This window comes from Protopterus annectens, chromosome 8.part0, assembly GCF_019279795.1.
Source record: "Protopterus annectens isolate FY-2018-M chromosome 8.part0, PAN1.0, whole genome shotgun sequence".
Taxonomy (NCBI): Eukaryota; Metazoa; Chordata; order Ceratodontiformes; family Protopteridae; genus Protopterus; species Protopterus annectens.
Window position 1 is genome coordinate 1,255,237,346 of NC_056741.1, and position 27,268 is coordinate 1,255,264,613.

The 27,268-nt window shown below is 42.2% G+C and overlaps 1 protein-coding gene across 1 annotated transcript in view; it reads left to right on the forward strand.

The window, feature by feature from the left end:
* Positions 1–27,268, forward strand: part of HAUS5 (HAUS augmin like complex subunit 5) — a 1,223,310-nt gene that overhangs the window by 623,490 nt on the left and 572,552 nt on the right. The gene's annotated exons all lie outside the window — the stretch shown is intronic.

Sequence of the window (27,268 nt, forward strand, 5' to 3'; positions counted from 1 at the left end):
TGGTATTTAGTTGCAACAATGGTACATTGCAGTAACTTTATATACAGGTCTGGATTTAGGTGAAATGGCGTCCTAGACCTACTGTTTCAGCACCCCCCATATACATACACATACCCTCCACTGTACCCCTGTTTTCCCCTAATCGTGGGCTCTCCATACTATGCACACTACGTTTCTCTTCACTTTCCCTCATTTTGCCTTACTCTTCAGCTTTTTCAAGAAGTCATAACTCCCTATATGCTCTGAAGTGCATTTTAAAGATTTTTTTTCTTTTTACACAATCTTTTCAACAAATGATGACTTGAACAGAAATTATAATTGAGGAAAGAAATGGTGTTGCTGTACAGCTTTAGTTTTCCTTGCATCCTTTCAACACATATTTACTGACCAACTCAGCACAGTAATAACCATTTAGGAAATAACTCAAATAAGATGTTCTGGGATGAATTTTAGAACATTTTCCCAGCTGTTTAATCCAGTGGTGACCTAAATAAAACAAAATGAGTAAGAAAATAATTTGTCTTATTTTTTTTCTTTCAAGAAAGAAATAAGTTGTACCCAAGACTTAATGTTCAAATATGACAAAATTATAGCAACAATAAACTAATAAACTAGTTGTCTGGATATAGAAGTCCTGACTGGGAACTGCCTGCCTCCCTAACCCCCCTCAAAAAAAAAAAAGACTCCCTAAGCATTGCTCTGGTGTTAGGCTGGGATGAAAGTAGAGGTTCAAACTGCCACAGTCATGTTTTTCAAGTCACTGCAGACATATATATACATAGCATGCCTCCTCACTCCTCAACACAAACTGTCAAAGGCAGCTACATGTATACATTCCTGAAGTGTGATTGAGAGGAAAGTGAAACAAATAATGACTGCAGTAATGTACTCTGCTTTGTTGTTCCTAGATAGTATCCTGCCCCTACACAAGCCATAATAACCTTCTTTGCACACCTCCACCCCCAGCAAAAAAGACCACAGTGAAGAACTTCTCAAAAGCAAACTTCACACTTCTTAAGACTGGAGTGGTATCCTTCAAGGCCCCCGTGCCAGTGGAAACCACAACCCACGTTGCTGAAACCCTTACAAATGCCTTCTACGAGCACCTCCAGGAATGTATGGATCAAGCAATCCCTAATAAAATCAAGACCCTTTCCACCAAAGGCAGGCACCCGGTGTGGTGGATCCCAGCCATAAACAAACTCTACAACAAGAGGAGAAAGCTACTACATGACAGAGCAAAATCCCTAAAAGGGAAGGCATCTCTGATCAATACTAGCAAAAAACTATGATCACTCATAAAATCATCCAAGGCCAACTTTGAGAGAAAAATCGCTAATGACACAAAAGACAATCATAAAGCCTTCTTTAGCTATGTTAGAAACCTGGGTGGAAACTCCCAGATATGCTCAGAATTAGTCCAAAATGATAAAAAAATCACTGAACCCACAGACATTGCCAACATACTGGCAGACAGGTTCAGTGCAAATTTCTCCTCCCTCCCCCAAAAGGAGAAATATCTATCCCACCAGAGTCTAGCCTCCCAAACATCTCAGATGCCCAGGTGAGAGCTGCTCTCTAAAGCAAAAACACAGCATCAATGGGACCGGACGGTGTCCCCGGCTGTGTGCTACACGAACTCAATGAGGAACTAAACCCACACATAAGGCTGCTGTTTAATCTTAGCCTTACTACAGGATATGTACCCAAAGAATGGCGACGGCAACTGTGGTCCCACTCCACAAAGGCGGTGCTTCTACGGACCCTGAAATTACCGCCCCATAAGCTTGACGAGCCTTGTCTGCAAAGCTATGGAGAGGATCATAATGGAACTCATAAATAAAGACATTGGGGACCTACAGACACTGGATCCTACCCAATTTGGCTTTGTCAAGGGCAGATCCTGCCTCTTGAACTTGGTCGACTTTTTCAAACAGTCACTAAGGCCATTGATGAGGGTAAGGCAGTTCACACAGCCTACCTTGACCTAGCAAAAGCGTTCGACACAATACCCCACTCGGGCATCATAGAAAAGCTCACCAGCTTAGATGTAAACCCATATGTCACAAGATGGGTTGCAAACTGGCTCATGGACAGAACACACAGGGTTAGAGTTGCTGGTGCCATGTCAGACTCTAAGCCGGTCACGAGCGGTGTCCCACAGGGCTCAGTCCTGGGTCCCCTCTTGTTCGGCATTTATTTTTCTGAAGTGCAGGCAAACAGGGGGATTGTGGCTGACAAAATTTGCAGATGACTGCAAACTGGGCACCATAATTGACACTCCATCAGACACAGACATCCTCCAGAAAGGTCTCATAGAAATGGATAACTGGTGCCAGAGCCATGGCCTTAAGCTAAATGCCAAAAATGTATAGTCATACCCTTTGGGAAAAACAAGGTAACCCTAATTACCACATAGGTAGTAATCCATTAAACACGGAAGAAGTTATCAGGGACCTGGGGACCCAAGTTGACAGTAACCTCTCTTTGACACTCACATTGCCAAAGTGGTTAGGAAGACCTTCTACATTGCCCACCTGATCATGAAGGGATTCACATCCAGATCAGGAGAGGTCATTGTACCCTGTACTCTTCACTTATCAGACCAATGATTGAGTACAACACCCCATTCGGAATGTACCTTACCCGACACCTGCAGCAGTTGGAAAGACCCCAAAAGTTCCTCACCAAAAGGATAAAGGGGCTCAAACATATGTCATACGATGCCCGACTGAAGAAACTCCAGCTCTATTCAGTTGCATACCGTCTGCTCAGAGGTGATCTGTGCCTGACATACAAGGCCATGTCCAACCCGGAATTGATGGACATGCTCCACCTCAAAAAATCCAAATCCACCAGAGCCACGAGAGCAAGAGACTTAAACCTCAACACGAATATAAATAGGATGTGCTGGAGGGACAGATTCATCACCCAGAGACTCCCTACACTATGGAACAGAATCCCAGTCCATGTGAGGCAGAGCCCTTCACTGACTCTGTTCAAGAGAAATCTTGACGAGTGGATGGGAGATCGTAGGTTTACCCCGGGAATCATCTCTGTATCACTGCTGGACAGAGGCACAGCAAACTAATGGGTATAGTATTCTCATCCTAAGGGGTGGTGAAAGCCACACACACTCTGGCTAGGCTTATAAATGCCCTAGGGCAGATAGCCTAGTATGAACCTATGAAAAGTAAAAGAAAATAATGACCATACTTCAGGAATGCATACAAGTAGCTGCCTTTGACAGTTTGGGTTGAGAAGATGTAATAATCACCTTCCCCCCCTCAACACACACACACACACACACACACACACACACACACACACAACCTACAGCAGCTTCCTGTACACACATATCCGTGCAGGACTGGTATTAGCATGGTTAAAGTTGAAGGCAGAGGCCATTATCAGCTTTATCCTAACAGGGTCATATCGTAGCTTGCTCAGGTTAAAGAGCATAATCAGAAACTTAATACATTTTTTCTCCTCACTTTTCCCCAACCAGCAACAGCTTTTGTGGGGCCCATACAAAATCAAGGATGATTAAGTGAGCCCCCTGTATCCATTTATATAATCTGAGGAGTGAGGGCCTCCAGATTCTTAGATCATCTAAGTGTCTAAATGTTCTGTGACATATTTATGCCTCACTTTTGAAATATAATTACTTGTTAGCTACATTTTTTACTGATACCCAGGATAATAATGTATGTGTCCTGGCATTACTGGGTGTGTACACAGATAAAAATCACTGATATGTTTTACACACACACACACACACACACACACGCACACACACACATATAAGCTGTAGCAATACTACTTTTGTACCACTCGTACTGGCACACCAGATCAGTGACTGCAATTTAGCAGTTAACAAACAGTAACAGGTGTAAGTCCCTTTTATTTACCTCGATGAGGAGTAATGCAAAACTGTCACTGTCCCTGATTTTACAGATCTTCCCTGATTTTGCTCATAATTTTGTTCTGTCCTTCATAAAAAGTTTGAATTGCTTATAAATCATTCAGGACTACAGACTATCAATAAATCCAGACATCAGAGTTTTATACTTATTGAGCAAAAAATGCACGTTGATGCAAAATGTGTTGTTCTATTAACTTTTTAATTGAATTAGAGTAATATTTAAAACTTGTTCCTGATTTTGAGCCTTTATTCTAGTATTATTGGTATTGCGCTGAACTCTTCAGCAAAGAAGTTGGGAGTTGTAGTATCTGCTCTTCTGCCAGTATTTATAAAACTCCCTGTACAAGAAAACCATCCCTGAAGATCAGAAGCATCAGATGTTCTTAACAAAATGTGCATTGAGATTAGTCATGCTGGCCTGATGATCTCTCTAGTGCTTACCTTGCCTATATTCATTACCAGCTTTATTATAACAGAGTCATATCATAGCTCAATAGTACAATATGCAGATGACACTGCCCTTATATGTGCTGCCCCCACCCTCAGGGAACTGCAAACCCTTACCCAAAATAACTTCACCCTAGCCGAAACTTAGTTCACTAACATCAAACTTCTTAATTCCAAAAAAAAAATTATTTTCAGCCCTGGCAGAGCTCCTTCCCTAAATAATAATTTCACAGTAAACTCAAAAGAAAACATTCAAATCAGTCCAACCACACACACTAAACTGCTAGGCGTAGAAATAGGCAATAACCTGAAGTTCGACATCCACATAGCACAAACCATTAAGAAAGTTAATAAAAAACTTGGTCTCCTCTACAGGAACAGTTTATGACAAAACACACCAAAGTAACCATTGCAAGGACTCATCTTCTAACCACCCTTCTCTATGCCTCTCCCATCCTGACCAATCTCTGCCAAACTGATCTTAATAAAATGGAATCTTGCTACAACAAGATTGCAAAGTTTGCTACTGAAGCCTCATATAGGCCCCACCACTGTCTAACCCTTAAGTAGCTCAACTGGCTTGAGTTGCCTCATATACTTCTACTCAATCAAATCTCTATAGCACACAGACTCTACTACCTTCCTGAGATAACCCCAGCACTTCAGCACCTAATTCAGCCCCACATTCCCTCTAGAGCCTTAAGATTTAGTAACCAGAACCTCATAACTGTCATCCAACATAAAAACAAAGCTAAGTCCCTCTTTGCCAACACCATTGCCAAAATTTGGAACACACTACCAAGCCAAATAACTTCTACCACCTCATTTAGTCAGTTCCAAAAACTCCTGAAAACCCACTATCTAAGTAACTGGCTATGCTCATGCTTCTCACCAGGCTAATCCATACCAAGAGAATTTGTCAGGGTACAGCTATGTATAAACAGTTTCTCCCCTGAAAACTTCAGAACCTATGTACATTTACTTTACAAAACCTATAACTGCAAAAAAAAAAAAAAAAAAAAAAAGTACCTCTATGATTGTCTGCTGTAAAAATTGTTAATCTCTAGCATGATGTCCTGTTGTGTGTATATGCTATATGGATGTATGTTAATCACTAGCATGTTGTCTTGATGTGTATAATATGCCATATGTATGTATGTATGTTCGACTTTTTTTTACTCTCATATAATGTAATGTGGAGCTTTTTTTCCCCGGGTCTCTGCTGAAAATGGACCTGTGCCCAGTCTTTCCTGGTAAACAAATGTAAAATAAATACATTTAAAAAATAGCCTTGTTCAGGTTAAACAACCTAATCAGGAAATTAATTCATTTTTTCCTAATCAGCCACAGCTTTTGTGGGGCCCCCATGCAGTCAATAATGATTAGAGGGGCCCTTGCAGCCGTGGGTATTGCAGGTACCTAAAGCTGGATATGTTGATAGTTTTAGTGGAGAGAATATCCACCAGCAGAGTTTAACTAAGCCAGGGGCACTATGTCAGTGGTAAAATATTTAATGGAATTGTGAAAGCTGTTGCTTGATAAAAGATTGTTACTATAACCAGCAGTATCTTTGAATTTTAAAGGAGATATAAATAAGAGTTATTACCCACTTGGTTTATTATATATACAAGATTCCTGTACCAGCTTTTGTTGTTTTGACAGACATGTTACAAAATATTAAGATAAGATCACTTGCAGTGGTTGGGGGCCCCCCAGCAACCGCAGGGTTCGCTGGTGCCTAAAGCCAGCTATAACTAAGGCCTAAACATAAACCCAGCATATCAGTCGTAGGAGACTCCACTGTGAGACACACAGATGTGCTCCTCACCAGGCTGGGTAAGGAGAAAGTCACGGTTAATTATTTGGTGCCAGAATCCACCACATCACCCATGCACTCAAGTCTGTCAACTACAGGTACTGTTATGACTCTGTCATAGTCCATTTTGGTGTGAATGACTTGAGACTAACTATATGAAAGAGACATGATTTACCTCGCTGAATGTGTCCCAAGCAGGTATGTTCCTAGCCTTAAGCAGCATTCCACCGCCACCCAGAATGATGCCTCGGTTGTTGTCTTTCGGCTTTTCCCGGTTAGGGGTCGCCACAACGGAACTCCGGTCCGCTAATGATTGGCAGTAGATTTTTACATGCCGAGTTGCCAGCCGTGACGCACAACCTTCAACGAAGGTACGCCCATTCACGCATGTCTCCACACAGAAGACACTCTAGCTGAGAATCGAACAGGACAACGTCTTACTGTGAGGTGACAACGCTACCGCAGCACCATTGACTTTAACAATTGGCTTAGTTTGTGGTGTCATTCCAAGGGGATCCAGTGCGTGACAGCCTGGGAAGACATGATCAAAAGACCACAATGCTTTGTCAGAGATGGCCTGTATCCGTCTCTCTTGGGCTTCAGACTTCTGGCAAAGGCTCTTGCCTTCCCCATAATGCCTTTTTTAGGCAATACCATGAGGTCAAAACTACCAACATGAAAATTTCGACAAAATGCAAACTAAAGGTCATACTGCATTCTTAACCCTGGAAGATGCTGACATTTGTGCAGTCACAGAAACCTGGTTGAAAGCTGCAGAGAGCACCCCAGCCATACCAGGTTACTCATCCTGTCATACTTTCAGACCCCAAACCGTGGACAGCAAAGCAAAAGGAGGTGGAGTTGCAATATATATTAAAGACATACACACCTCCAGGCTGGTCAAACAGTATGAAACACAGGAGACACTCCAGGTGCAGTTAACCTTTGACAAGACCCCTATTCAAATCATAGCTAACTACAGGCCCCCAACTTTGACTCAAGATGCCCACACCCCCTATCTGGACCTCTTCAAATCTATGAAGATTCAACACTTTACCCTGATTCTGGGCGACTTTAACTATCCAACCTTAGATTGGAAGGACTACTCATGCCAAAACACAAATGCCCATAGATTCCTTGATTTAATCAGTGCAAAGGTCTTCAACCAACACCCCCACAAGAGGTGATAATATCTTAGACTTGGTATTAACCAACATGAGTAACCACTGCCGGATCCCTACAGTGTCATACTCCCTGGTAAGATCTGACCACAAAGTGATCACTTTCGAAGTCACCATCTTCCCAACCCCCCCCCCCCAAGCTAGGATCAAACAAAAAAACTTCTTCAAAGCTGATTACAACCTCCTGAGGGAAGGTCTAAACAGCTTCACAGCCCCCTTCCCCTCCATAGGAACTGGCACATATGTCCAAACCTACACCAGCAATTATGTAGCTGCATGGAATCAGAAATGCCCGACAGGACAAAATCATCTCCTCAAGGAAGAGTAAACCTGTCTGGTGGGCATATGTAATAAATAAAATCTGTAATAAAAGGAAAACAATTGCTGTCCAGGCCAAGAAGGAGCAGGTGCCTAATTGGAAGCAATCTCTCCTTAGCCCGAACAAACAAATAAGAGCACTAGTGAAATCCTCCAAAGCAAACTTCAAGTGCAAACTGGGCACATCTACTAAAGACAGTCATAAGGCCTTCTTCACATATGTCCACAATCTCAAAGGAAGCAGTCAGATCTGCTCAGAACTGGTGGTCAAGGACACCATATATACAAACGCCGTAGATATAGCCAACCTGCAGGCAGACAGATTCAGTGAAAACTTCACCACTGTGTCCCCCCATCAGTAAATCAGGACATCCCCAGCACCTGCCCCCCTCCCCTCATCTCTAGGGAGCAAGTCATCACTGACCTCTCAAAGGCAAAAAATACAGCCTCCATGGGACCAAATAACATTCCAGGCTGTATCCTACATGAACTTAGGCAGAAAACTTGCAGCACCATTAGGCACCCTATTCAACCAAAGCCTGAGTACTGGCTTCATCTCTGCCGAGTGGAGAACAGCCACTGTCATCCCTTTGCACGAAGATGGAGCATCCACCGATTCAGGAAATTATAGACCAGTCAGCCTAACTAGTCTGATCTGCAAGGCCATGGAATTGGATTATCATGGATCTCATTAACAAGGACATTGGCAACCTTCAAACACTCGATCCCACACAGTTTGGTTCCGTCGGAGGGGTCATGCCGATTAAATTTGATCACCTTCTTTGAGACAGTCACCAAAGCCATGGATGAGGGGAAAATGTTGCACACTGCCTACCTTGACCTGGCTAAAGCCTTCGATACTGTTCCTCACTTGGGTATAATAGATAAATTTACTCAACTAGGCATCAATCTGTATGTTGCCAGATGGGTAGCAAACAGGATCACTGTTAGAACCCACGTAGTCAAAATAGGGGAAGCCACCTCAATCAGTAGACCCATAACAATCTGTGTACTCTAGGGATTGGCCTTGGGGCTTCTGTTGTTTGGGATATACTTTTCTGAGGTGCAGGCCAAAACCAGTGGGCTATGGCTGACCAGGTTTTCAGATGACTGCAAGGTGGGTGCTGTCATCAATTCCCATAGTGATGTGGACATCCTCCAAGAAGGTCCGACCCAAAGAAATGACTGGTGCCAGAAACATGCCCTCAAACTGAATGCCAAAAAATGCATTATTATCCCCTTTGGGGAGAGTGACGTCCCCACAAATTATCATATTAATAACTAGGTCCTAAGCACGCAATCAGTCATGAAAGACTTTGGCACCCAGGTTGATAATAAACTGACTTTGGACCACCATATTGCCTATGTTGTACGGAAAGCTTTCTACATGGCCCATCTCATTAGTAAGGGTATCTTGTCCGGGGACAAGGAGGTCATAACATCCCTGTATTCTTCCCTTATAAGACCCATTATTGAGTACAATGCCCCTTTCGGCATTTACCTCACAAAGCACACGCAACAGCTGAAGAAAGCACAGAGGTTCCTTACCAGGAGAAATCAGGGCCTTGAACATCTACCCTGCATAGATAGGCTAACAGCCCTGTCCGTCTGCTCAGTCTTGTACAGACTTCTCAGAGGTGACCTCTGTCTGGCATACAAAGCAATCTCAGACCCTGCCTTGATGGGACTGCTGCATATTCGCAAGTCAAGCTCCACTGGAGTAACCCGCACGCATGACTTCAACCTGGTCTACGACATCAGTATGATTTATTGGCAGGACAGATTTTGTGTTCCAGAGACTCCCCATCTGTGGAATAGAGTCCCTCTCCAAATCAAGCAGGGTACCTCATTAACCCTTGTTGTGCACAAACTTGATAACTGGATGGGGAACAGAAGATACACCCCTTGGATTCCACCTGTGTCCCTGCTGGACAGGAGCATCAGGTGCTGACTTGTTGAAACATGGGTTAAATTATTGGCTAGATTTGTAAGAGCCTCAGGGCTAATAGCCTAGTAACTTCCTATGATCCTATGAATATTGTATATAATTTCATTTTATCTATTTTTTTTTTTTTTTTTTTTTTTTTTATATACATGTAATGAGGACAAAAGTCACCACTACCTGTGAAGGCCAAAAGGGACTCAAAAAGCAGATGACATCCAGTAAAGCTGCCTACATACAGGTGCCTTACAAATCAACCAGAGCTTTGTAGAATGCTGACAGAAGACCAGCTTAGGGCTTTCAAAGGAATATGAGCACAGCTTGTACAGCATATAAAGTGAGTAAACCCAAAAACTTAGATTTACTATTGCTGTGACTCCTCTTCAAAGACCTGCTGTTATGGTAAAAGTACCCTATGCTGACCTGTAGATGTTCTTCGTGTTTCATTGTTGCAGTCATCACACTTGGGTTATCTGCCTGCAGGTAGCCCTCAGTTGGCCCGAATACCAGAGTCTTAGTATTTCTGCGTCGGATGCTGTCGCTTCTTCCATGACGTTAGGTCGTCAGGGGTATAAAACAGCCAGCCGATGCCATTACGTCATCTTTCTTACCGAGGAGGAGCCCGAAGCAGAAGCAGTTTGCAAGTGCCAGTCGACCGCTACCTGAAATTTTAGTTTTCGAGTTTGTAATCCTGAAGTCTTCTAAAGCTAAGTACCCCGTTGGAGATCCTTTTTTCTTGCTCTAACTGATGTCAGAAAAAGTTAACAATTGTCTTGCCTGTGGAAAGCAAATACCTCAGAGATTTTCATTCTTACCTCGTCACCTGTTTAGGCCCAGACCACGACGTCCCTTGCTGTCGGTTTTGTGCCTTGTTTAATGCCCGAACCATTCGTCGTCGGGCTATCTTAGTCGCTAAATTCTTTCGCTGTTGTTCTCCATATTCCGAAATGGCTTTGATAAGCCATCCAACTACTGATCTTCCGAAAAAAACATAAAGATAAAGACAGAGACACACTGCATAGGTCAAAAACTGCCGACAACGCTTCCGTTAAGCTACTCGCCAGTCCGCCGGTACTCAGTGAGGCACCTTTGCAGCCCCTGATGCCCGCTTCTGTAGATTCGCAGGCCTCTGCAGAGACCCATTTGGAGTCCGGTATGCCACGAGATGCTTCTTTGACTATGAAACCTGCGGATGTCTCTACCTTGGATGGGTCTGGAGCCGCTGTGCAGGCACCGGCTTCTGAGGTTGTATTCCATCCTACCGATGTTCGAATCAAACCGATGACTTCGTTTTTCGCTAAAACAACCGAGTTTTTTAGGCCCAGAGTAAGCACTACGCCTAAAAAAACAACGACCAAAGCGCATACTCAAGCTCCAATGCCACAAAAACAAATGCTTAGAATGGCTGAAGACCATATTACCCTAATTAGGGAAAGCCAACCTTCCCCTGCTAAGAGACAAAGAATTGAGTTTCCTTCTGATTCTACAGACCAGGAATCCGATGATTGTGACCCTTCTGATCATCAGGATATGCCCTTATCAGCCTATAAGGATTCAGATGCAGAGGAATCCATTCTCTCTGCCTCCCCTCCAGAGGATTTTTTGTTTGGTGAAACCTTGCATACTTTAAGAGAGCATTTCCACTGGGAATACCAAGACTACCCTCAGTCCAAAAAGAAACTCCGAGAATTTTTAGAGTTGCCTCAGCACAGGCCTCTAGCTATGCCCCCTGTCCTGGATGTTGTAGATGATGTCTTTATGGAATCCAGTCTTACTCCAGATACGTTATCCCTGGCCCCTAGGAAACCTGACAGGTACTACAGAGTACCTGATTCCCACAAGTTTCTCTTTAAGAATCCTACTGCGGATCGAGAGACCATTTCACTGGGACCTAAAGTTATTAAGGCTACTACAGCTAAAAATCCTAACCCTTCGGACAGGGATTCCAGAGCTTTAGACAGACTGGGTAAGAAGGTATGTACCTCTGCAACTCTCACCATCAGGGCATTGAATTGCCAGTTTCACATGTTGACGTATCAACAACATATTATGGAACTAATTAAGCAAAAAATGGTATTTCCAGATTGTGCAGAAAGTAAAGAGTTACAAGAGTTAATGCATTCTGCAAACCAAGTTAGTAAACATACCTTGCAGTGTGGTTTTGATGCCCTAAAAGCATCTTGCAGGGCTGCAGTCACTGGGTCTGTACTGAGAAGGCATGCTTGGCTGAAGGAACAAACCTTGCCAGATCATGTCAAATCCAAAGTACTTAGACGCTCCTTTAAATAAGGACTGTTTGGCACCAAAGCAGAAGTTAAAAAGATGGAATAAAAAGCTCAGTCTATGCAAACTGTCAAATAATTCTTACAAGTGCAACCACCTAGATTCAGTAGGCATTGGCCTTCTAAAAACTGGTCCTTTCCAGCCCCTTCCAGGCCTTCCCAGACCAGACCCAGGGGAAACAGGCCACCCAGACTACAGTGTCAGGGTATGCAGAGATCTAAACAATGGAGTGCCCCCACCCTAAAAACAGGGAGTGATAAGCCGCCTCCTTATGGAAAAAGTTCACAATGACTTTTCAATTATCCTTCCCAGCCCTGATCAACTACTTGTGCCCCTAGGAGGAAAATTTGCCCTTCATGCAAAAAACTATGTACGTTTAATGGCAGGCTCTATGCACAGTTCTCTGCACTTCCCTTTGGCTTATCTACTGCTCCCAGAGTATTCACAAAGTACCTTGCTCCAGCCATTGCATACTGCAGGCAGAAAAATATTCACATTTTCCCATACTTGGACAACTGCTTGATTCAGGCGGACAGTCAGGAATTGCTACTTCAGCACCTGACATTTGTAAAAAGCCTTCTCGCTTTATTGGGGTACACCATCAATGAAAAGAAATCACAACTGGTACCCAGTCAAAAGATTGTATTCCTGGGAGCAAGCTTGGACACAGCTTCCCAGATGACATTTCTCACTTCAGAAAAACAGGTCTGTCTGACAAACTACTTCAAACAAATGGCCACCAGAACCCAGCTTTCTGCACGAAAAATACTGCAAGTCCTAGGGTTCATGGCCTCATGTATTCTACTAATTCCATATGCAAGACTGCATATGAGGAAACTTCAGTGGTACTTAAAAAGTCTTTGGTGCTAACATTCTCAGGACCTGGAAACAGTCATTCCCATCATACCTTGTCTAAGGGCAGAGTTCCTTTAGTGGGCAGAAGCATGCAACCACAACAAGGGACTGCTTTTCACTCAACCCCTCGCTGCCCAAACCCTAACAGCAGACGCATCAGACTATGAATGGGGGGCTCACATGACAGGCAAATGCATTCAGGGCCGCTGGAACTCAGGCCAGATTCTCCTGCATATCAATCCAAAAAGAGATGCTAGATGTACAAAATGGTCTGACAACCTTCAAATCCCTAATCCTTCCAGGACAACTGCTTACAAAAGCTGACAACACCACAGTTATGTGGTACATAAACAAGCAGGGGGGAACCCATTCTTACCCACTCTGCAGGTTAGCCATGGCCCTGTGGAACACCGCCTTGACCAACCAAGTGCATCTACAAGATCAATTCCTGCCAGGCAAACAAAATTCACTGGCAGACGACTTAAGCAGAAATCTCGTAGACCCACACAAGTGGAAATTGGAGCCCAACACCTTCAACCTTCTGACCCAGAGGTTGGGGACACCAGAGGTGGACCTCTTTGCCTCCCCCGAGAACCACAAGTTGAGCAAATACTGCACCAGGAACCTTCACAGCAGGGCCTGGAAGGTGGATGCCCTATCCTTTCAATTGGAAAACCTCTAAGTTTATGCCTCCCCCCCCCCCTTTTCCCCTTCTCTCAAAAATACTTCTCAAGATAAAACAGGACAGGCCAAGGGCAATTCTTATTGCCCCCAGACTGGCCACTCCAGCACTGGTACCCACTCTTACGCAGCCTAACAACAGTGCCACCCTGGCACTTTCACCAGACTCCAGCCCTGCTGTCTCAGCAGGAAGGACAGATTTTGCATCCACAGTTGCAAATCCTAAATCTTGCAGCCTGGCTTATCCCTTGAATACCCCACCAGCAACCCTCAGCAAACAGGTGCTGGGCGTCATTCTTAAAGCCAAAAGGCCTAGTATTAGGAAATGTTATGCTGAAAAGTGGAAAAGATATTGTTCTTGGAATCAGTCTCAAGGGAAGGACACAGCTGTGCCCTCCTTACCTCTAATCCTGGATTACCTAGCTGAGCTACTCCACAGAGGCCTGTCCTTCTCGTCCATTAAGATTCATGCCTCTGCCATCTCAGCTCATTATAATACTGAGCCTCCTCTTTTTTTCTCACCCTGTCATCAAACAATTCCTGAGAAGGGGCTAAGAACTAAAGGCCCCCTAGGAGAACACCCACCCCTGCCTGAGACCTTAACTTTGTACTAGAAAAGCTTATGCTTCCCCCTTTTGAACCTGCTGCCTCAGCAGAGTTAAAATTCCTCTCTTGGAAAACAGCCTTGTTTTAGCCATAACTTCAGCAAGAAGAGTGCCTGAGTCACAGGCTGTAATGGCTGTGGAACCCTTCATTATTTTTCATGCTGACAGGGTTTCCCTCAGGACTAACCCGTCCTTTATGCCTAAGGTGGTGTCCAGTGTGGCTCTAAAGCAATCCATCCATTTGCCAACCTTCTTCCTTAATCCTCAGAATAAAGGGGAAAGGACCCTGGACGTGCACAGACAGCTCAGGTTCTACCTTGACAGGACTAAGCCTTTCAGAAAGTCTGACCAGCTGCTAGTCAGCTTTGCTACAGGGGCAGAGGGTAAGGCCATTTCAAAACAAACAATTTCCAAATGGATAGCACACTGCATCCATTTCTGCTACAAGCACAATGGAAAACCTACCTCACAGGGGATCAGACCACATTCCACTAGGGGTACTTCCACCTGTACAGCGGTTCTCAGGGGGAGTCCCTACCAGGGACATTCTGGAAGCTGCAACCTGGAGTTCTGTATACACCTTCACCAAGCATTACCATTTACCTATTTTAAATCCAGGGCTGGATTTGCTACAGCAGTCTTGCAAGGCCTACTAGCCAGCCCTAACCCTTCTTGATTGCCTGCACCCTTCCTCAGCTTTGGGAATCAACCCAAGTGTGATAACTGCAACAGTGAAACATGAAGAACATAGTACAGTTGTGTACACTTACCATAAATGTAGATGTTCGAGTGTATTCACTGTTGCAGTCCTGGTTTCCCTCCCTCCAGCCCCCTGGCTTTCTCTGTCTTTCTACCTCTCCCATCTATGACCATTCCTAATGGCATTAGTATTTACTTTTTACTGGTGGTGTTACCCACCATATACCAGCTCCCTATTTGGGGGCTCCTAACATTTGGGGCAAGAAAAACTGATGTAATGGCGTCAAAGCAGGAATACTAAGACTCTGCTATTCGGGCCAACTGAGGGCTACCTGCAGGCAGATAACCCAAGTGTGATGACTGCAACAGTGAATACACTCGAACATCTACATTTATGGTAAGTGTACACAACTGTACTTTTCTCCTCCTCCTACATCATCCATCAGGGCAAGAAGGAGTTAGTAGTATGTGCATTCTTCCTGTTATGACAGGTGACATTCATGTACATCTTCCCATCTTTCTTTCTGATTATGTACCTTATCACAGTTTCATTAAAAAATATAATAGTTTATCTTCACCCATAGTGGTTGAGAAGTGTGGCTTCAAATTCAGAGGTATCGGATGGTGCTGGAAACTTTCCTGTTTTAAATCATGATTGCCCATCATAGCTAGGATAACAACCAGCTCCATCACAGGCTGCTGTAGAGTATCTTCTGCTGTGACCCTACCAGATATCATTTCAAGGAAACTTTTCATCAGACATTGATATTCTGCCTAGTGAAAGTGGTTCTTTCTCCATTCAGACAAAAAAATGGCCTTTGCTGCCAGTGATTGAGCATAGATGTACTTCTGATTTCTCAGGCACTCATATGTTGTGGATATCTGTTATTTCACAGTTAGTGTGCATGATTTGATAGTTTTTGCCCATCATGCTCTTGCATCAGTTGGTTTAGAGGTTCTTTAAAACTCTTCTGCATTTTCTCTTGCCTTTATAGAACTACTGTCGTCTGAGGGACTTGAATATCATGATTGACAGGTTTGTCCATCCTTTGAAACCTACTGGTTTGGCAGATTTGATGTTTGTCTCTTGGAAAGAGCATTTCGTGGGGCTATCATCTCAGTTTTCAGGATCTCAGAGCTTCAGGCTTTTAGCTGTAGAGAACCATATGTGGTCTTTCACAACTTTCAAATATCCCTTAGAAAACCTACATGTTCATCCAAAAGTAGTAAAAGTACTGACATTATTTCAGTCCATTCATCTTCCTGTTTTTTTTATAGGGATGGAAACCAGGAGAAAAAGAGCCTTTCATACAGTTTGCATGCATCACCATCATATGATCTTTTTGAAGCAAGTTTATGAATTTAGGAAGCTAACACAGCTGTCTTTCTCTTCCTTTTCAGGGGAAACTAAAAACAAAAGTATCCACGCCAGTAAAGCAAATCCTAAGATACAGGAAATATTCACTTCAATAGCCAAAAATAAAAATCCAGTTAAGTCCTTTCATTTTACAAATTATTTCATTAAGTAAATTATTTCATCTTTTATTTTTGACTATTAAAGTGATTATTTCCTGCATCTTGTGACTTGCTTTACTGGTGGAGATACTTTTAATTTACCTGTTTAAAGCCAATGTGGGATAAAATGTGGTAGTTTGGTGCTCCTTTCCAGGGAGGAAAGGATTAGTAGCAGGTGCTTGCCACCTTAGTTAATTTTAGACACGAGATTATAAACCATACACTGAAAAATGTCAAAAATAAATCCATCGAGGGCATAGATGTTTCCACTGCTTGCTTCGAAAATGTCCCAATTGAGAGCAGTCATGCAATGGACATTTGGTTGCCATTTGACACCTTCAGAAATCATTAATTGGCACAGGAATACAGAAGCAAGGCTTCCTTTGGTATGTCAGTACATCAGCTCTGTGCCTTTGAATCTTTTTGCTCCTTGACTGTATTCCATATTTAGCCACCGTGGGATAGTTTAACTATTTAAGTTTATTACTATCAATAAACCCACCAATAAGCATTCCTGATGTTATAGATATATTTGTATTATGTCAGTTGATCTATAAAGCTGTCCTTCTGTATGGGTTGTAAATACCCTTCCTCATATCCCTTGTATGTGGACCAATCACCAATCCATCAACTTCTACTGTTGAGATGTGCAAGTTGTTCGTGTGTATTTGTATTTCATTCTAACAGTGTAGGTGCAGTTTTTATTTTGTTTTGATTATTTGTTTACTCTTCATTGTTTTTCTTATTTTTTGGAAGTGTGCTTGCTTAGTTAGGGTTGAATTGGCAGATTTAAGAAAAGAGGTTTGTTCTTAATGTGGTATGTGATGTTAAAGATCTGCTCTAGCAAAACTCTCTTGCACCCACCCTCCATTACTACAGTTTCAGAGAGAAATAGCAGCGCTAAAAAGAAAGGAATAACAAAATCCACAAAAATTGACTCATGGTAATATCTGTTACATTCTTGTATCCGAGACAGACAAGTAAAGTATGATCTTCTTTCCTTAAGGCTTTCATCTGGATGACCCCCCCCCCCCCTTTAGGGAGACTGCTGGGCTCACATATTCCTCTCCAGAGTTCTTTGTTGCTCCTTTACATTTTTCTGAGAAGCATTTAAACCATTCTTCTAGGGAAGAAGGATGAGAAACTGTTTTGTCCCCCAGTGGAACTGCTCTGACAGGATGCTGTTGTTTTGCAGTGTGGAAGTGTATGAATTGGCTCCTTCAACTTCATAGAAAGTAGGTGGTCTCTATCGGTCCCTGCAAGAATATTGACATTCAGACTGAACATCCCAAAAGCAAATTCATGTGCAACTTCAGTCCAGTACATTTCCTTCAGACCACAGTACCTTTTCTCTGTACCTGATAAGGAGTCAAAAATGTTGGACAAAGTGGAGAAGGTTTTTGCCACTGCCATTTTGAGCCTGAGGTTCTCTAATCTGTCTGGAGCTCTGGCAGATGTTCCATCCACTTCGGACACTATGTCTTGTCAGAAATTTAATATAGGTTTGCATAGTAAACTGAATTCTCTGGAACTTCATGACACACGGCAACTAGCTTATTGACATTTAAAAGTGCATATTCAATGTCTTACAGTAAGAAATCACTCAGATGGCTTTTGGGGGGATGGGTCCACATAGTGTGCTGTAATTTTGACTTTGGTGATGCTGTGCCTAAAGAGACAGGCTCTTTAGGCTTTTCTTTAAGGACGACCATACAGAAATCATCTTGCAGGGAGATGTCCCCTTTGGCAGGCTTTGTAAGAACTGATCACCGACGTCCAAAAAAGGGAGGCAGGCATTGCTACAAGCAGATGCCCTGAACTGCAGGTAATGGTGTTGCCTGCAGTTCTGCTGCAGGGTTTTCTAGAGCGGTAACTCCGCTGGTGCAGTAGTCACACTCCTGATTTACCATACATCATCACATGTGGATGCCAGTTCTGATTTTGTCCCATGTGGGAGAGCGAGAAAGAGTTACATTCTTTAGCATTCTGTAGCTATTTCTGCAACCTCAAAAGCAATACACAGTTGTATGCAGAGCTCATTGTAAATGGAGCCACCTATACTGAGCCAGAAGATGTAGCAAACCTCCTGGCTGATAAATTTGGCTCCAACTTTACCCCTCTCTCCCCCTCAACTTTCCTTCAGGAAATGCCCTCAAATATAACTCCCCCTGTTATCACTAGGGAGTAGGTCCTTAATGCTCTCTCTAAGACCAAGAACACTGCGTCAGTGGGCCCAGACAATATCCCAGGATGCCTTCTAAATAGCATGAAACTTGACCTTTCATGGCCTCTGGAATTACTATTTAACCGTAACCTCCAAACAGTCTTTATGCCACATGAATGGAGAACAGCAGCAGTCATCTATGCACAAAGGTGGGCCATATACAGACCCTGGAAACTACAGACCCGCAAGTCTCACTAGTCTTGTATGTAAAGCCATGGAAAGAATTATGGAAATAATCAAAAGAGATGTAGTAAATCTCCAGACACTGGACCCAACCCAGTTTGGTTTCGTCAAGGGCAAATCATGCCTACTCGACCAAGTAGACTGCTTTGAGAAGGTAACCAAAGCAGTGGATGAGGGGGAAAATGGTTCACACTGCCTACCTTGACTTGGCCAAGGCATTTGACACAATACCCCACTCAAGCATTATTGACAAACTCAAGAGGTTGGGTACAAACTCGTATGTCACCTGGTGGATAGCCAGCTGGCTCACAGACAGGACCCATGAAGTTAGAGCCGGGGAGTCCACCTCTACAAAGAGGCCAGTCACAAGTCAGTCCGTGGACTGCTTCTTTTTGGCATTTACTTTGCTGAAGTCAAGGCCAATGTCAGTGGTCTCTGGCTGACTAAATTTTTATGATTGCAAATTAGGAGCTGTCATTAAATCCCACACTGACACAAATGTTTTCCAGGAGGGGCTGACACAGACAACTGTTGTCAGAGCCATGGATTAAAACTAAATGCAGAGAAATGCATATTAGTATCCTTTAGGTAGTCATTCACCCCTGATAACTATCATATTGACAACACAGCCCTTAGAGTTGACCCAGTAGTCAGGGACTTAGGGGCACATGTAGAAAGTAATCTAGCCTTTGACCATCACATGTCTACAGTAGTGAGGAAATCCTTGTATGTTGCGCAACTTATAAACAAAGGTATGGGTATGGTATTTGAGTGCAAGGAAGTCATTGTTCCACTGTATTTGGCGTTCATCAGACCTGTCATTGAGTACAATGCCCCCTTTGGTATGCATCTAACCAGGCATATCCAACAATTGGAATGTCCACAGAAATCCCTCACTAAAAAATACAGGGCGCAAGTAATATGTCTTGTGCAGACCGCCTCAAGGCCCTATCCCTGTATTGTCTCCTACAGGCTTTTGATGGCATACAGGGCATTGTCAGACCCAACTCTGATGGACCTCCTGCATATTCACAAAACAAATACCACCAGAGTTACCCATTCTAAAGACTTGCACCTTGCCTGTGATATAACTAGGACCTGCTAGAGAGACAGGTATGTATCGCAGAGACTATCCTATGTGTGGAACAGGCTCCCCATCCATGTGAAGCTGAGGTCTTCCCTAACCAATTCAAGTGCAACTTGGACAGTTGGATGGAGAACAGGAAATTTATCCTTGGTTTGGCAACTGTCTCTAATGGACGCAGGCAACCTGTAAATGGGTCATCTCCCAGGCCCCTGCTTGTAAATGCTTCATCTCCCAAACCTCTGCTTACACTTATTAAGGGTATCAGAACTTGTCAGAAATTTGGGATGCAAGGCTAGGCTTAATAAGGCCTTTGGGGCCTTTAGCATAGTAAACACATCTGTGGAACCTAGTCGGACATTCCCGGTCAACAAATGTTAAATAAAAAGTAAATAAAATAAAATAAAAAATATGGACCTGTACTAATGGGCTACAGATGTGTTCATTGATGGCTGTGTTAGGCTGTTCATCATATTGATCATTGCTGCTGTAGCTTTATGGGTTATATTCTACCAAAGATACTACAACTGGCCATCTTACAAAGCTTCAGGGCATCTTCCATGCCCCCAAACTGGTCAACTTGATCTTAGCTGACTAAAGCCAGTTTGGGCACCAAGCCCTTCATGGCTTTCCTGCCATTGCAAATAGCGCTTCTGTTTAGGCTTTGAGGATCAGAAACTGGCTTGTGCTTTTCCATTGCTGGGCATATAAGCTCCTAATGGGGAAATAAAAACTTTCTCATTTAAAAATTGTTGTTTTATTGTACTTTCCTGTTTAGGAAAGTTATTTTTAAACCAGGAGTCTGTGTTTTAATGGACTGTTATGCCACAACTGTACTTTTAATCAGAAGTGACTTCTTTCCTCTCAGTTTTTAAAAGTTGCTTAAAGTAATTGAAAGCCTTTTTTTCTGTGGAGAATTTGAGTTTATTTTAATTTTTGGTGCCAAGTGCTTTAAAATGTTTTTTGCTGTGGTTTTATGCGCAGAAAGTGACTTTACTGATGTTTGCTGTTCGCTTTCCCTGGGAAAGAGGCAATATATTTGACTTGACCATGGAACAAACTACTAGTCTCACAGTTGGTCCTTCTTTCAGCCATAAAAAGAAAAAGTTATTAATAACACTGTTGGTCCCATTTTCCTGTCAGGAGGAGACACAAAACCTAAACATGTATCTACTCCTCCTCAAATTTCCTTAGGCAGTAGTAATTTACTAGGTCTGGCTCAGGATTTAATTCAGGCTATTAATCCTTCTTATGAGGTAAACTGTGGTAAAAGAAAGGGATGCCCCTTTTCCTGAAGGGATTAGAGTCTGAATCTGGACAGGAAGATGAAGGGACAGATGCAGGGTTTTCTCCTTGTTTTTCTGATTCATACTCTGAGAAGAGCTCAGTTTCTGACTCCATATGGAGGGGTTCTCTTTCTGTGAGACTATTTCCTGAATGTGCCAGTGTTTTCATTGTCTCAAAAAATACTATGAGCTGTTATTGAAGTTATTTCCAGAACCTTCACCCATTCCCCCAGTTCTGTTAACAATGGTGGATGTGTGTCAATGACTGCCATTTTCGTGATTGTCAGCCTGCTGCCCCTAAAAAGGCATATAGAATGTATAGAGTTCCTTAGTCTTTTAAGTTTTTATATACTCCTCCCAAACATGACCCAGCAGCTATAGCTTTAATTAGTCCTTTTGCTGCTAAACATTTGGTTGATTCCAACCCTATTCTTTCTGACAAGGATGGGAAGATTATTGATAAGTGTGTGTAAAACTCGTATGCTTCTGCAACTTTGATTTTCAGAATTTTTAATTGCCATGCTCATATGTAAAAGTTTATTCTAACGTTAACATATTGAAAGTATGAGTAATGTTTTGTCTGCAGTTTATTCTTGTGAGGAATAATCTGCTTTAAATAATTTAGTTTCTTGCACAAGTCATTACTCATTTAGTGTGTGTGTGATTCAGCTTAACCTTCTTCCAGGGCTGTGACCAATGATACTATTTTGAGGTGGTTTACCTGTCTGCAGTCTCAGAACCTCCCAGATGATGTGTAAAATGAAATTTTAAATTCTGATTTGGCTATAAGTTTAGTTTTTGGCTCAGGAAATGGCTTAAGATTTTGTATCCCTCGTCTTCCAAATTTTCTGAGGGATTCTCTAACCCCTCATCCAGTTTTGGCAAAAAAACGAAAACAAAAGTAACAGTATCACCAAAATGCTAGTAAGCAGACATAAATGGCTGGGGGGGGGGTCCAAAAAGAATTCAGGAACCTCCCAAATCAGTGACATCTTTTCAAATTCCAGTGATGTGGTTTGTCAGAAGAGAAATCACTTGGTGGAGACAACACATTTCCCTAAATCCAGTACCCCCTTGATCCAAACAGTCAGTCTCTACAGATGCCTCAGACTTTGCTTGGCAAGCAATATCAGGAGGGTTAAAAGTGCAAGGTGTGTGCAACACCAAGGACAGATTCAAGTATATAAAATCTAAGAGATGCTTGCTCTGATCAAGGCAGTCGACTCTCTGAATCATCTTTGGTCCCCTGGTCCCCTGGTCCCCATGGCCTCTTCAAGTTGTTACAGACAGTGCTGCAGTCATGTGGTACATCAAGAAGCAAGGGGGAACCAGTTTGTACCCACTTTGCAGACTAGCCATGTTAGCTTGGGATGTAGCTTCACAACACATTCTCACTCTGCAGGCATTCTGTGTTCTGTCAGAGCAAAGTTGAGTGGAAGACAAACTGGGCAGGACAATAGCAGACCCTCAGAAATAGAAACTAGATAAGGGGGTCTTTTAAGATTTGATCAAACTATAAAGAGAGTTCTTCAAGTAGAACTATTTGCTTCCTCTCTGAACAATCAGCTGGATTCTGCCCCAGGACTCCATGCAAGAAGGCCTGGAAATGGATGCCTTTTCTTTTCCCTGAACAGGAATATTTCTGTATGCTTTTTCACCCTTTCCCCTGGTATCTAGTGTATGTCAGAAGATTCCGGGCTAGTTGTTTTTTGGTTTTAAAATATTTGTGTGGGATATTATCCTGTAGTCTTTCTTAGTTCTCCATCAGTGTTCCATTTATCAGTCATTTCAGCATATCTGCCCATGGATCCTTCTCTTTTAGTGCATTCTCATGTCAAAATGTTTTTGAAAGGAGACGTGCATAAGAGGCCTCCAACAAAACTGGTAGCCCGTCCTAGGGATTTTGATTTTGTGTTAAGAAGTTAACAAGTGTTCCATTTGAACCAGCTAATCTGGCTGACTTGAGGTTCTTAACATGTAAAACAGTTTTACTTATTGCTGTGACCTCTGCAAGAAGAATATCTGAGTTGAAAGCTCTTATGGTGAGTCAAGCCTATCTCATCTTCTGCAAATGCAGGATTTATTCGAGAACTGATCTTTCTTTTATGCCTAAAGTGGTAGCTGAGTTTACTTTAAGACAAAACTGTCCATCTCCCTGTTTTCTTTCTTGAAATGAGGGAGAAAGGATACTCCATACCTTGGCTATCCACAGGCAAATCTGGTACTATCCTGACAGACCAAAATGTTTTAGATCTTCAGATCAGTTGTTCATTTCTTGTGAAGGTAAGACAAAAGGACAGCCTGTGTCAAAACAAACTATTTCCGAAGGGTTGTCTTAGGCGTTTTGTTATATTCACCACAAAAAGCTATTCCAGGGAGGGTTAATGCTCACTCTGCCCAGGCTTTGGCCTTATCTATGGCTTTTTGGAAAGATTTGGATTCTAGAAGTATTCTGGAAGCAGCAATTTGGTCCTCCATGCATACTTTTGCAAAGCAGTATAAGCTTGAATCTTTCTCTGTGTAGATCAGGCTTTGTAGGGCCATTCTCCAGGGCTTCTGAGCCGTACTCTTTCCACCTCCCAAATGTAGTAAGCTTGTGTAATCTCTCCATATAGCTAAGGTTACTGCAGCAGTGATCAATAAGATGAATATAGTACAGTTGTATGATAAACTTACCATAACAGTAGATGTTCAAATGATCACTGCTGCATCAGCCACTCCTTCCCTTCTCTTGTTTGGGGTGGTGGTCATGCCATGGTGTGGATATTTACTTTTTTTTTCTCCTAGTGTTATCATTTCAAGGCTCAGTCTCCTTCAATCTTTTGGCATGAAAGCTGTGAAGCTCTTGGCACCCAAACTTGTCTTTTTAGTCAGCTCAGCTCAAGTGACTGATGGTTTGGGCTTGTGGAAGGTACTCTGAAGCTTTGGAAACTGGCTGGCTGTTATATCCTTGGCAGAATATAACTCTTATAGCTATGGCTACTGCAACAGTGATCATCTGAATATCTGTTATGGTAAATTTACTTGTACAACTGTACTGTCCACCTCTGGAAAGCAGCTGGGTTGAGCAGAGCTCTTGAAAAGGTTTATTTAGATTTTGCTTCATGAAGGGCACACAGACGTTCTCCTTCCTGTTGAGAAAAGTTAAGTCCGACTCCCGTCTCATCCTTATTCTGAAGATCAGAAAAGGTTTCCGTTCTCCCATTCCAGACATCAGTAACTTCTACAGTTGTCTTTTCTTCATATTCTGCACAGTGAGTTTCCAGGAGGGTTACGTCTGTTTTCTAGGAGGGTGAGTGGAAGGGTTACGTCTGTTTTCTAGGAGGGTGAGTGGATGATATTGCTGGAGATAATGGATATGTTTTAACAAATCAGTGTAGGCGGTCCCCTTCTCTATTCTCTGGGTAACTTAACGTTTAGAGCTTGTTGCTATTTGGTCTCTCCTTGTTGCACAGAATGCTTATCAAGCCGCTAGCTATGATGTTAATATCTTTAAAGGAAAAAGAACTTCCTGTGATTCCTTAACTGGATTACTGATTCCTTGTTGCCAAACCAACCGGAGACTCTACTGATTAAAATGTACCACAAAAACCAAAAATCATTCCGTGGGAGATCGCAACCACAGCAGTTTATTGTATAAAAGTCAGTAAATACCAGTACAACGTTTTTGTCAGCTCCGTTCATTGACTTTATCAAATACACTGATGAGTTGCCCTAACAGAATATATATACTATGCTGCAATCAATTTTTTGGAAGATAGGTCAAGCCTCACAGATAGTCAATGTAATAACACCATTACTCAACATGAAATAAGGTACGTCACAACTTTTAATGGTAGGTCAAGTTCAATTAGACAAATTATTAACAGGAACTGGCCCATTCTGATGGCATTGGATGAACTAAAAACTATATTGGGCACCAAGCCACATTTTACATATAAAAATATGAGGATGATTAAAAGTTTACTCTGTTATAAAGATTTTTATAGACCCTGTTATACACAATTGGCTGCTAAAACTGGTACTTTTCCATGTTTTAACTGTGTTGCCTGTGCTTACATCTTAGGGAATGGTAGTGATATTTTCACTCATCCTGCCAATGGACAAGTATTTAATTTTAAAATTACAGCTACTTGTAACACCACTTTTGTGGTTTATTTGGCTACCTGCATCTCATGCAGTTCATTTTACGTGGGAAAAACAATACGTAAGCTTAAGGAACGTGTTATAGACCATAATTCTGAAATTAGGAGAAATTGTGACAATAATGCACTATGTAAACATATTAAAACTTGTGGTGAAACACATACATTTAAGTTTAGAGTGATTGATGCTCTATGTCCAAATGAAAGAGGTGGTGATGCCAACAACCGCCTTGAGCTCAAAGAATTTGAATGGATATTGAGATTAGCTGCTGACACTCATCCTGGTTTAAATAGCACTGTCAGTTTAAAACCTGTGTTAGTTAAGCTACGTAATATTGTAAAGTAAATATTTTATACTGTGTATCTACACATCTTTTAATATATTTATATGTATATGCCTTTAATTTTTAATTTGTTTTCTGTCACATGATTTCATTTGGCTGCTGGTCATGTGATTTTAGACCTGTATTTAAGCTTCTAGAGTTTAGTGTTTGAATGTATTAGTATTGAAGAAGGGTTACGCCCGAAAGCTCTGCTTTTTATTAAACTGGTTTTCTCTGCAACTTTTCTCTTTTAACTTAACGTTTAGAGCTTGTTGCTGTTTGGTCTCTCCTTGTTGCACAGAATGCTTATCAAGCCGCTAGCTATGATGTTAATATCTTTAAAGGAAAAAGAACTTCCTGTGATTCCTTAACTGGATTACTGATTCCTTGTTGCCAAACCAACCGGAGACTCTACTGATTAAAATGTACCACAAAAACCAAAAATCATTCCGTGGGAGACCGCAACCACAGCAGTTTATTGTATAAAAGTCAGTAAATACCAGTACAACGTTTTTGTCAGCTCCATTCATTGACTTTATCAAATACACTGATGAGTTGCCCTAACAGAATATATATACTATGCTGCAATCAATTAAAACCGTTATTTAATTAAAATTTAAAGCAGTAAAACCATACTCTCTTGTCAAAGCTGTATTGAAGACTGTATAAATATTAGTACATCTGTAAAAACTTGTATATAATTAAAACAAGTATATAATAAATTATATTGTTGGTATATTTAAAATAAAGTATATGTTACTGACCACATACATATATTCATGAAAAACCTTTTAGACAAAACTGATTCACAACTTGGCAGCTTTTAGTTTTAACAAAGGTGCAGTGGGTACAGTGTCATTCAAGCCAGGAACTTTGTTTGCTTCCAATAAGATCTGCCAATAAGTTTCCCGGTGTTCCAATCTAATCTCCCAAGGATTCTTTGTTGCCCGACTGAAGTATCCCCTTGTACCATCCTTGACCTGGACACTTCCAGAGCTCCACTGACCAATTCCCTTATAGCATCCTTGGCTTGGACATTCCCTTGGTTGCAGTCCTTGAGAGGACTCTGTAAAACTGGACAAATCCTGTCTTCCTGCTGAGATCTAATGCTTTCATCAGAGCAGAGTTTGAACACTCTTCATTACTGAGAATGTGTGCCTCATCAGAGTTTCAACACTCTTCATTGATGATTGTTTGTACCTGTTTGAGAGGATTCAGGATATAGCCACCATCTTCAGTGTTCCATTCGTATACTAAGGGTGCATATCTTGCAGTAGACTGCGTGATGTTAGTTACTCAGTCATCATACTCTCAGATCTTTTATTGATGTTGGACCCTTTTCACCAGGATTTAATGCAGTGGAATTCCCACCAGTCTCAGAGTGATCTTGTAATTGCTGCAGCAGAACTTACACATTATGGCGATGGGTGTTTCACTATTGAGCTGGAAACTCTCCTAGACTGTTCTGCTAATTAAACTACTCAGGACACATATTAAGTCCCCTCCCCCTCCTTTAGGTAACTGGGCCATGTTGTGTTACATGAGAAAACATAGTAGCATGTGTGTCTCCCTCTGCATTGAGGCAGTTCTGGTCTGGCAGTGGGCCATAAACCAGAGCATTAATATTGCATGCATTGGTGTACTAAGGCAAGACAATGTGCTGGAGGACCATCTCTCAGTAGCTACATCTAACCCATGGTGGAGTCAAGGGTAAGGAATTCTGTCTAGTCAGGGTCTTTCAAGAGCAAGGCACCCC